This window comes from Cavia porcellus, unplaced genomic scaffold, assembly GCF_034190915.1.
Source record: "Cavia porcellus strain 051 isolate PalLab524CR breed Dunkin Hartley unplaced genomic scaffold, mCavPor4.1 scaffold_1, whole genome shotgun sequence".
NCBI lineage: Eukaryota > Metazoa > Chordata > Mammalia > Rodentia > Caviidae > Cavia > Cavia porcellus.
The window spans coordinates 125,993,647-126,001,089 of record NW_026947484.1 but is presented as its reverse complement, the minus strand read 5'-3'; the positions used below and the strand labels follow the sequence as shown (position 1 = coordinate 126,001,089).

The window sequence follows — 7,443 nt, the reverse complement described above, 5'->3', positions numbered from 1 at the left end:
GAGAAACTAAAAGTTGATCAGGATTAACCATTTTTTTCACCGTATGTGAGTTGCATTACTCAGTACTCTGCAAAAACACATTCCATCTTTATTTTTCAATTTACTAGATGTTCTAAATATACCATACATTAAGTTTTTATACATAGCTGGTTTACTATTCACTTTTTTTGACTTTGAGATCAAATATCTGGTAAGTGTATCACAGAGAAAAAATATTTATTATGGCTTCTGATCTTACAGATATTATTCAAGGCTCAACTGGATGCAAAACTCAAACATGATGGCAGAATGCTATGGCAGAGGAAAAATATTCACATCATGGCAACTGGAATCAAACCAGTTCTCCAACTGGTCCTTACCTTCGAATAGCACACTCACTTTGAACATGTCAGTTAATCCAGTCATGAGTATGACATCCCTAGATCAAATCATCTTTGAAAATAACTCAGTTCTGGACGTGAGAGACTTTATGGGATATTTTAGATCAAAACACAACACTTGTTATTTGTCCCTGTCTAATACTGCGAGACATTCAATGTGTCTTTTTAACTAGCATCAGATATTTTTATTATGTTGTTTCACAGATTTTGTTTTTCTTATGGTTAATACCATTTTTATGCTATTATTCTCCAAATGAGTAGATTCAGAAGATATAATTTCTTATATTTTTTCAAAAATATGTTCATTTTCACTGTGAAATAAAAATTCATTTTTTATTTAAAGAGAAAAAAGGAAATAAAAAAAAAACAAAGCAGTAAAAGGGTACAAGTAATACAGAATTTCAAGAAAAAAATACAGTAAGAAATCACTAGTTAACAGGTAACATATTGTCATCTTAGAAACAGTTGTCCAAATTATAAAATTAAAGCATATAAAGTGGACATTCATACAGTGAGATTGCAGACAGTTCCATTCAGTGATCCAACAAAAGCTCAGTAATATGGTTTTCCATCCTACACACTCAAACATACATGCAGTTATATCCCTTAGACCACCTTCCTTTCCTCTCTTTTTTACAATAACAATTACACTTTATGGGTTTTATTACTCCCACGGTTCTTATTACTTTTTTTTAAAGAGAATAAAACCAAACATGACTAAACAAAACAGAGTCAGTTAGAACAGAAGGATGGGCATAGTAAATGATGCAAAAATAGAATACCAGGTGATCAAAAAAGGTTACCATTGTGCCTCTTGCTATTTTTAAAAAGAATTGTGTTATAACTCCTGCCCTGGTATAAAATCCAAGGAAACAAGAGACCGAAAATTTAGGTCGCAAAGGCTTTATTTCCAGGCCTGGTGACAAGTCTCTGGGAGCCAATTTGGAAACTGTGTCCCAGAGACTGAAGGGAGGACTTTAAAAAGAGGCTGGAGGAAAAGGGTGGGGGGGAGAAACAAAGAAACCTGCAGAGCTTTCAAACTTGTTGACCCAAGTCTGGAAACTGTATTGCTGTCCACTTAGCTCTGACAATCTCGGGAGTTCCTGGTGTTTCTCAAATTACTCCCATCATACAGACTGACATTATCTTGGAGTGACACATCTGCAGCAATATTTGGAGAAGAAAGTGGACAGTTAATTATCCCAGGACAGCTCGTTTTCACTCGTGGGTGCAAAGGGGTCAAGAGTTACAAGAAGCTGAAACTTAAGTTTTACAAAGATCTGATATCTAACTCATTTGATGCATACAGAACAAAAGGAAAGCACCGATTGGGGTTTGGGCCATAGTATTTCCCGGTAATTTCTTTGAAGCTAAATAGTTCTTAAAATTGGGGCAGGCTCATTTTATGACAGATCATCACCGGGTCAGGAAATGGTCACCAGAAACCCAAATTCTTTATGGCATAGATAGATAGGTGAGGGGAGAAGGAGGCAATAAGGCGCCATACAGAACAGAAAATGGTGGTTATGTGTCAAGGTCAGGTAAAGGGTTAAACTCATATGCAAATCTCTCTGCACACCAGCAGGTTACTTTAAACAAGTGTAAATTAATGGGCCATTCTAGTTTTCTTTAGCTCTTTAGCGGAGAATAGAGGCGCCTAACAGTGATTAACAACCCTTGTTAGCTTGTTTTAGCACAATTTCTGTAGTTTGTAGAGGGCAACAATGGTTAACATATCAATTAGGTGAGATTCTTGCAATTCTTTATAAAGGGGAGTATTGCTCAACATATCAATTAGGTCACTTAACATATCAGTTAGGAAAAAAGGATAAAAAAAAAAACACATTTAGTAAGCCACGTTTGCAGGTTTGCTATAATACACATATAACGAAGCTATTTTCTTAGAGTACAACAAGTTGCCAATCCATCAGGTATAATGCTATTGATCAAGGCAGTACAGAACAAGACCAATAAAACCTACGCTGGAGACCTTACAGGACTTCAAAAGAAGATAATAGTCAAACCATAATGGGCATCATAGTAAATCTTATTGCCTTCAAAGTGGTTGCCTATACCCTCAAAATTGATACTATTAAACAAAATAGAATATAGTAAAATCAGACAGAACAAGATGGGGAGAGCAATATTGGGGTTCAAATCAGGTTAATAGGAAAACAAAAATGTTAATATAATATAATCCTACTATTTCAAATGCAATTTTCCCTTAATTGAAAAAAAAATAAGAAAAAATAGATTAATTTAAAAAGGAGGGGGAGATTGAGATAATTCATTTATACTATCACATATAGTAAGATACAACATGTTAAAACCAGTGGAAACAGATGTACAACAGTTTGATGGGACTTCAAAACAAGATGGTATTAAATCAGCACTAGCTTTTATGTTGTGCTGTTGTCTTCAAAATAGCTATTCATACAGATACTAAAATTGAGCAACTCAGGTTAAAACCATTGCAATTAATAAGTGGAAACATTATATGGCTTCAAACCAATATGGTTGGGAATCATGGTTACCACATACTTTTATGTATTCCTATCATGTCTGAACTGTACCAATTTTTAGAGTGATTTGGGGGAAATTAAAGTTAAATCTTATCAGTCAAAACATAGTTTCTGTGCTAGAAATTCATTCAATCCCAAAATTTCTACAGCCTGCTTCGTGCCAGGAGATTAAACTCTACATAGTAAATGAACTAGGCTTCTTTATTCTTTAGTTTCTGTTTGGATTTGTCTTTGTCAACCACAAACTGAAACTCAAGTGCGTGAAAAGTAAGAGTACAAGTTATGTATTTTCTTGACTGTGTGTGATCCTGCAGGGTTGTTGTTGGACCTGTTGCCATCATCTGACATCCATTGTTTCTTTTAAGAACTTCTCTCCTACAATAGTTTTCATGAATTTGTTAGAATGAGTTCCCTCTTACTGTCCCTCGAGTTTGCTTTAGAAGATTCCCTTAAATATGAACAAGTTAGTAAATTGTCATTGAAGTCAGTCATCAACCAAACTGTCTATTATAAATCTCTTAGTAGATTATTTTCATTGACTTTCTATCTTTAACTGTGTTCTGTATTTTTTTAGAATAAGATTTCCGTTTCAGTATTCTCGCAATGTGACTTCAGATGTATGCCACAAAACACTTCAGTAAACAACAGCAGCCCTTATATACAATGGCCCTGTCTTAGTTACTTTTTACTAGTCACTGAGACAAAATACCTAATGCCCAAAGTTGGGAAAGTATGGTTTTATTTCTTACAATTTTTGGAGGTTTCAGTCCATACTCAGTTGGCTCCAAGGTAGGGTGGCATGATGGGGTCACAGTTCATAGCAGGTTCAAACAGCAAGGTAGAAACTGGCAAAAGAGAGAGACACATCTCCTTCCTGCCATTACATTACATCCTGGCTCCACCTCTAGGCCAGTATAGCCCTCACATCCCCAATCCAAATGCTACACAATGAACCAATACAAATGCACAATGCAAATGCATGAGGCCTGGGGGCCACCGAATAAACCTTGACATGTCCCATAAGATCTTAATATAGTTTGGAGGTTTAGTAGGCTGTACCATCAAGGTTTGTATAAGTATATGCTACAGAGTTCTTTCAAGAAAGTTGCTTAAAAATGAATTTTTAAAATTTAGTCTCACCTTTAAAGACATATGGCTGTATTTTTCTCCTAATACTCAGAATTTGAATAGATTGTTTGTCAGGTACACTCTTTCAAGTCGAGGTGAAAATGGAAATTTTGAATATCATTTCAAGTTACTGATGTATGTGCATATTACAAAAATCTGTCATTTGGGAGTTTATTTCATGAATTATAATTCTTTCCAACTCATATTAAATTCAATAGTAATTACAATGAAGACTTTGGTGTCTTAGTTCAAAATTTGGGGTCTTAAGTGTCTTGAACTCTTTCTTCCATTGTATGCATCACTTTACTCCCAGCTTTCATTTAGAAATTACCAGTGTCAAAATATCATCTCTCCAATAATTCAAGTCTAACACCCATCTTTATGTGACCATTATATTCTAGCTTTCCTTCTGACTTCAGAAAATTCCAACTTTGCTTTGAACTTATTGAGAAAACTAACCAATACAAGAGTTTTATTACTATCTCTTTTAATTACTTATTAATCCAATAAATCCTCATCATGTGTTTACTCTGTAGAGTGCATGTTATCATCAGTAGAGATAAAGTAGTAAACAAAACAGGTAAACCTATATAGCTACTTGCTAAGTGGGAAAAAATGAACAGGCTGATTTTAGTGTATTAAACTTTAAAGTAATAACAGAGAAGGACAAATATTCAAAATGAAGAAATTTTGCATACTTTGGTGTAAAAAGACCACAGTGGAAAAATAACTTTAATAACTTTGCTCATATGGAAGTACTGTAGTATAAATAGCATGTATATAATGGCAAGATTTACTGAACTTTTCCATATTTAAATCCTCATGAAATTATTACCAAATTGAGATTATAAAATTTTAGTTTCTCTAAACATTTGTTGTGACACTATGCAACCAATTTCTTTCCTATTTATCACCAATTCCTACTAAACCGCTTTTCTCCTTTCTTTTCTATTGATCAAGTTTTTTTTTGGAGAGTTTACATACATTTGTTCATATTGTATTGATTATCTGACTTCTTTAACTTAGCTTAACAATATTGAGATTCATCCATGTAGTGTGTATCAGCAAGTCACACATGTGTTAGAGTGAACAGTCTTTCAGTGCACTACATGGTACATAGTTTGTCAGCCTTTTACACTTAATGAACATATTTCTTTCTAGATTATAGCAACTAAAAATAAATCTGATTTGAAAACACATGTAAAATTCATGCATGCATCCCAATTTTATAATGATAATATGATGGACATATGTATTGCCTGTAAGTTTTGAGAAAATTTATAGGACCACATATATCCATCAGTTTTTGTTTCCTATGTATAAATATACACTTAGGTGTTAAATTTAATCTGTTTAAAATGAAAATATTACTAGGATGACTATTGTTAGTGCATCGTGGTTTTAATAGTGTATTTTCATATGTTTTTTGCTTATTTTTTCTAAATATGATATCATTCACATTGTCTGGACTACTCCTTGTATAAATCAAACAACTCAAGTAAGTGCATGTGCATGTCATGCTTTGTACATCACATGTAGGGACTTGCTGACACTTCTGATTGGTAGCAGGTCTAGAAGTAAACAAGGAAAATCAAAATGAGTGTTGATTCAAAGTGATGCTGAATGTAAACAGCCTCAGGGAAGGTCACTGTACCTGCATCAGGTTAATCTGTTTCAATTGGAGGTGAGAAACTACTGCCTTTAGAGTTTGCCCTCTACAAATACTCATTGTGTTTAAAGGCTTAATGTCTCTAGTTTCATCAGGATATTCCCACTCATCACCACTCCGCCTTTAAGGACCCCATTATTCACTCACTTTTTTGTAAACATGTTATAGATCTGAGAGTTCATCTTTCAGGATAATCCAGCCAAGTTGCAATATGAAAATTTGTGTTTGATTTGTGGCAAATCTCAGTTTCAATTATAGGTGATGAGGTTCATTATGAGCACACAGAGAATGGTTTTAAGTCATTCCCAGTCACATAGTTTAGGCAGTGTGTGAACTGGGAATTCATGTTCTGAGTTTATCGCATTTTATCCATGACTTTTTTTAGAGATATTAGGAGCAACAAACTAACTGAATTATATTAATCAATTTCTAAAAATTTCAAAACTATGACATATATAGCCATCCAGTACCTTGCTTGTCACAATGATTGATTAGGAGTATGCACTAGAAACATTTTCTTTCCTTCCGTTGCCAGAACACACCACTGATCATCACAGTCACTAATCTATTTAAATATAATTAGGGCAAGTGTGCTTGCTCCACGATGCCATGCACTGTGCCAGCACCTTGGCCAAGTTGTGGGCTAAGTTTAGTTGAAGATAAAGGTGCCCAAGGTGGCATTCCTTGTGCCCATGGTTTGAGAGCAACCAGTGGAGCTGCCTTTATTATCCCTTTGCTGGGGCATTGGAAGCAGCAGGTGCTTGATGTGGCTACAGACATAGCCTGAGGCCCAGCTCTACTGAACAGGGTTTGGGGATTCTGGAGGCACATATAAAAATCAGCCCCCAAATAAGTGAGAGAGGAGGAAACTCCATTTTGAAAGAGAAGAGGAGAGGGGAAAAGGAGGGAAAAGGGAAGGGGGTGGAAAGAAGAAAAAGAACATAAAGTTGGAAACATTGTTCCTCCACAAGTACAGTTATGGAATTGGGTTATACAATACGTGAAGAATGTAGTAAAGAATTTATGCATTTCTATGTTATGAATCACTTTGATGTGGCAACTTATAATAACTGCAGAGATTCTGATGAAAAATATAAGCTTATTATCAAAACAGAAACAAAGCAAGAATATCTTCTAAAAGATTACAATTTAGAAAAAAAGAGAACCAATTCTTGAATGAATTGTGAAGAATCCTTATCATTCACATTGAGGAGATATGAAATTCTTTTTAAACCTACAGACTGTGAAGAGGCCTCTTAAAGTTTGGAGTAGTCAGGAAGCATTAGAAGAAGCAAAGGCAGTAAGACAAGAAAACAGAGAAAAAATGAAATAGAAGAATGTTGTTAAAAAAGGAACAGAATTGTGGAGAGTGGTGTGAAACAGACAAACAACTGCTCATCAGCAGGAGTCTGGACTGGAAGAAAACTCAGAAGAAATGTACCACAGGACTTGTGCTGTGTGAAGTCACAAGCTGACATATGAAAAAAAAAATGATTTTCAATTCATTCAACTTTGAAACAATTTTTTATATTTAAATAATGGAAAATTATATTGAACAATAAATAACATTAGAGAGCTGATTTAAAAATCTAAGATCCGATTTAAAAAACTTGTCCTTAAATTTTGTTTTGTTGTAACCATTCTCAAACAAAACAAGAATTTTTGTTAGTCTGTACTCTCCAAAGAAACAATGAATGAGATGTGTGTGTGTTTGTGTGTGTGTGTGTGTGTGTGTGTGTGTGTG

The 7,443-nt window shown here is 34.5% G+C and overlaps 1 pseudogene; it reads left to right on the top strand.

Annotated features, from left to right (window-relative positions):
- Window positions 1-6,303: 6,303 nt before the first annotated feature.
- Window positions 6,304-7,215, top strand: LOC100736164 (DNA repair protein complementing XP-A cells homolog; annotated as a pseudogene).
- The last annotated feature ends 228 nt before the right edge of the window (window positions 7,216-7,443 follow it).